We start from the raw sequence: 5,000 nt of genomic DNA, 5'->3' as shown, positions 1-5,000 counted from the left end.
GCGAGCACGACACGTTGCCCCTCGGGAGTGGACACGAACAGGTAACCGTCTTCCGCAACGTGCCCCCTCAAAGTGCTGGGACGAGCACGTCGCGTTGCCCCCTGCCCACGACACCCGCTGCCGCACGCATATCCATCATCCGCGTCGTGCGCCACACTAGGCCTGACCAAGCGTCGGGCTGCGCAAGCCGCGTTGCCCCTCGCGGGGGCGCACAGGCCGCCCGCCGATCCCACGTCGTGCTCGGACTTGGGATGATCCCCCTAGTCCTGGGCCGAGCACAAGGTGTTGCCCCGAGCGTGTGCCCAAGGCACAACTCCACCACGCCATGCTCCCTAGGTGGTGCCTAGGTGGGCCGTGCACGGACGTGTTTCCCTTCTTGTTGGTCCTTCGGTGATCGGGGTTCGCAGCAGCCAGACGCCCGTGCTCGACCTTGGACCCGGGGCGGGGGACCCCGGCCGCACACCACAACCACAACGTGCTTGCTAGTGTGCCTAGGGGATGGCAAGGCAACGTGCATCTTGCTGGCATTGCGCCCAGCAAGCCTTTGGGCAACTCGAGTTTCAGCAGCACGACACCCCTCCCCCCTATAATAGGCTGCCGAGCCATTACCAAAGTGCCACGGGTAGACGTCCTTTTCCGTGAGGAGACATACTAAAGGAAAGTGCTCTAGAGGTCGAATTTTGACGCCGTTTTTTGCAACAACCTCTAGAAAAATAAGATCTTTCCATCCTCCAAATTTGGTGAATTTACACCGTGCCGATTTTTTTTGACGATTTTTTTACCGCCCGGAATGCCGGAAATTCAAAAAAAATGAAAAACGGAGCAAACCTGCGATTTTTGACCTGGATTTTTTTGTGCAGCCTTCACATAATATTACCAAGGTTCCCTCAAAATTTCACGAAAAATGCACGAGCCAATTCTGAGATATGAAAATTTGGCTCCTCCGTTGCAACGCTCCGAGCCATCGTTGCAACGGCGGGTGCCTCCGTGGGGGGCGGGGGAGCCCGGCGGCACACCACAACCACAACGTGCTTGCTAGTGTGCCTAGGGGATGGCAAGGCAACGTGCATCTGGCTGGCATTGCGCCCAGCAAGCCTTTGGGCAACTCGAGTTTCAGCATCACGACTCCCCTCCCCCCTATAATAGGCTGCCGAGCCATTACCAAAGTGCCACGGGTAGACGTCCTTTTCCGTGAGGAGACATACTAAAGGAAAGTGCTCTAGAGGTCGAATTTTGACGCCGTTTTTTGCAACAACCTCTAGAAAAATAAGAACTTTCCATCCTCCAAATTTGGTGAATTTACACCGTGCCGATTTTTTTTGACGATTTTTTTACCGCCCGGAAAGCCGGAAATTCAAAAAAAATGAAAAACGGAGCAAACCTGCGATTTTTGACCTGGATTTTTTTGTGCAGCCTTCACATAATATTACCAAGGTTCCCTCAAAATTTCACGAAAAATGCACGAGCCAATTCTGAGATATGAAAATTTGGCTCCTCCGTTGCAACGCTCCGAGCCATCGTTGCAACGGCGGGTGCCTCCGTGGGGGGCGGGGGAGCCCGGCGGCACACCACAACCACAACGTGCTTGCTAGTGTGCCTAGGGGATGGCAAGGCAACGTGCATCTTGCTGGCATTGCGCCCAGCAAGCCTTTGGGCAACTCGAGTTTCAGCATCACGACACCCCTCCCCCCTATAATAGGCTGCCGAGCCATTACCAAAGTGCCACGGGTAGACGTCCTTTTCCGTGAGGAGACATACTAAAGGAAAGTGCTCTAGAGGTCGAATTTTGACGCCGTTTTTTGCAACAACCTCTAGAAAAATAAGATCTTTCCATCCTCCAAATTTGGTGAATTTACACCGTGCCGATTTTTTTTGACGATTTTTTTACCGCCCGGAATGCCGGAAATTCAAAAAAAATGAAAAACGGAGCAAACCTGCGATTTTTGACCTGGATTTTTTTGTGCAGCCTTCACATAATATTACCAAGGTTCCCTCAAAATTTCACGAAAAATGCACGAGCCAATTCTGAGATATGAAAATTTGGCTCCTCCGTTGCAACGCTCCGAGCCATCGTTGCAACGGCGGGTGCCTCCGTGGGGGGCGGGGGAGCCCGGCGGCACACCACAACCACAACGTGCTTGCTAGTGTGCCTAGGGGATGGCAAGGCAACGTGCATCTTGCTGGCATTGCGCCCAGCAAGCCTTTGGCCAACTCGAGTTTCAGCATCACGACACCCCTCCCCCCTATAATAGGCTGCCGAGCCATTACCAAAGTGCCACGGGTAGACGTCCTTTTCCGTGAGGAGACATACTAAAGGAAAGTGCTCTAGAGGTCGAATTTTGACGCCGTTTTTTGCAACAACCTCTAGAAAAATAAGATCTTTCCATCCTCCAAATTTGGTGAATTTACACCGTGCCGATTTTTTTTGACGATTTTTTTACCGCCTGGAATGCCGGAAATTCAAAAAAAATGAAAAACGGAGCAAACCTGCGATTTTTGACCTGGATTTTTTTGTGCAGCCTTCACATAATATTACCAAGGTTCCCTCAAAATTTCACGAAAAATGCACGAGCCAATTCTGAGATATGAAAATTTGGCTCCTCCGTTGCAACGCTCCGAGCCATCGTTGCAACGGCGGGTGCCTCCGTGGGGGGCGGGGGAGCCCGGCGGCACACCACAACCACAACGTGCTTGCTAATGTGCCTAGGGGATGGCAAGGCAACGTGCATCTTGCTGGCATTGCGCCCAGCAAGCCTTTGGGCAACTCGAGTTTCAGCATCACGACACCCCTCCCCCCTATAATAGGCTGCCGAGCCATTACCAAAGTGCCACGGGTAGACGTCCTTTTCCGTGAGGAGACATACTAAAGGAAAGTGCTCTAGAGGTCGAATTTTGACGCCGTTTTTTGCAACAACCTCTAGAAAAATAAGATCTTTCCATCCTCCAAATTTGGTGAATTTACACCGTGCCGATTTTTTTTGACGATTTTTTTACCGCCCGGAATGCCGGAAATTCAAAAAAAATGAAAAACGGAGCAAACCTGCGATTTTTGACCTGGATTTTTTTGTGCAGCCTTCACATAATATTACCAAGGTTCCCTCAAAATTTCACGAAAAATGCACGAGCCAATTCTGAGATATGAAAATTTGGCTCCTCCGTTGCAACGCTCCGAGCCATCGTTGCAACGGCGGGTGCCTCCGTGGGGGGCGGGGGAGCCCGGCGGCACACCACAACCACAACGTGCTTGCTAGTGTGCCTAGGGGATGGCAAGGCAACGTGCATCTTGCTGGCATTGCGCCCAGCAAGCCTTTGGGCAACTCGAGTTTCAGCATCACGACACCCCTCCCCCCTATATTAGGCTGCCGAGCCATTACCAAAGTGCCACGGGTAGACGTCCTTTTCCGTGAGGAGACATACTAAAGGAAAGTGCTCTAGAGGTCGAATTTTGACGCCGTTTTTTGCAACAACCTCTAGAAAAATAAGAACTTTCCATCCTCCAAATTTGGTGAATTTACACCGTGCCGATTTTTTTTGACGATTTTTTTACCGCCCGGAATGCCGGAAATTCAAAAAAAATGAAAAACGGAGAAAACCTGCGATTTTTGACCTGGATTTTTTTGTGCAGCCTTCACATAATATTACCAAGGTTCCCTCAAAATTTCACAAAAAATGCACGAGCCAATTCTGAGATATGAAAATTTGGCTCCTCCGTTGCAACGCTCCGAGCCATCGTTGCAACGGCGGGTGCCTCCGTGGGGGGCGGGGGAGCCCGGCGGCACACCACAACCACAACGTGCTTGCTAGTGTGCCTAGGGGATGGCAAGGCAACGTGCATCTTGCTGGCATTGCGCCCAGCAAGCCTTTGGGCAACTCGAGTTTCAGCATCACGACACCCCTCCCCCCTATAATAGGCTGCCGAGCCATTACCAAAGTGCCACGGGTAGACGTCCTTTTCCGTGAGGAGACATACTCAAGGAAAGTGCTCTAGAGGTCGAATTTTGACGCCGTTTTTTGCAACAACCTCTAGAAAAATAAGATCTTTCCATCCCCCAAATTTGGTGAATTTACACCGTGCCGATTTTTTTTGCCGATTTTTTTACCGCCCGGAAAGCCGGAAATTCAAAAAAAATGAAAAACGGAGCAAACGCGCGATTTTTGACCTGGATTTTTTTGTGCAGCCTTCACATAATATTACCAAGGTTCCCTCAAAATTTTAGAAAAAATGCACGAGCCAATTATGAGATATGAAAATTTGGCTCCTCCGTTGCAACGCTCCGAGCCATCGTTGCAACGGCGGGTGCCTCCGTTGCAACGAAACCAGCCAACGATGCACCTAACCCAGCATCCGTTGCAACGCACCTTGCCTCCGTTGCAACGCGCCCAGCCAACGTTGCACCGTCCCCTGCCTCCGTTGCAACGCGCCCAGCCAACGTTGCAACGCGCCCTGCCTCCGTTGCAACGCTCCCAGCCAACGTTGCAACGCGCCCTGCCTCCGTTGCAACGTCACCAGCATCCGTTGCAACGCGCCCTGCCTCTGTTGCAACGCGCACGGCCAACGTTGCACCGACCCTAGCATCCGTTGCACTGCCCCCAGCCAACATTGCAACGCGCTCGGCATCCGTTGCAACGCCCCCAGCCAACGTTGCAATGCCCCCAGCTTCCGTTGCAACGATCCCAGCATCCGTTGCAAAGCGACCTGCCTCCGTTGCAACGTCACCGGCCAACGTTGCAACGCACCCTGCCTCCGTTGCAACGCCCCCAGCCAACGTTGCAACGCCCCCAGCCAACGTTGCGACGCGCCCTGCCTCCGTTGCAACGTCCCCAGCATCCGTTGCAACGCCCCCAGCCAACGTCGCAACGCGACCTGCCTCCGCTGCAACGCCCCCAGCCAACGTTGCAACGCGCGCAGCATCCGTTGCAACGACCCCAGCATCCGTTGCAACGCGACCTGCCTCCGCTGCAACGCCCCCAGCTTCCGCTGCAACGCCCCCAGCTTCCGT

Source organism: Arachis ipaensis, chromosome B7 (genome assembly GCF_059453495.1).
Source record: "Arachis ipaensis isolate K30076 ecotype BB chromosome B7, ASM5945349v1, whole genome shotgun sequence".
NCBI lineage: Eukaryota > Viridiplantae > Streptophyta > Magnoliopsida > Fabales > Fabaceae > Arachis > Arachis ipaensis.
Note: the sequence above shows the minus strand (reverse complement) of the source record.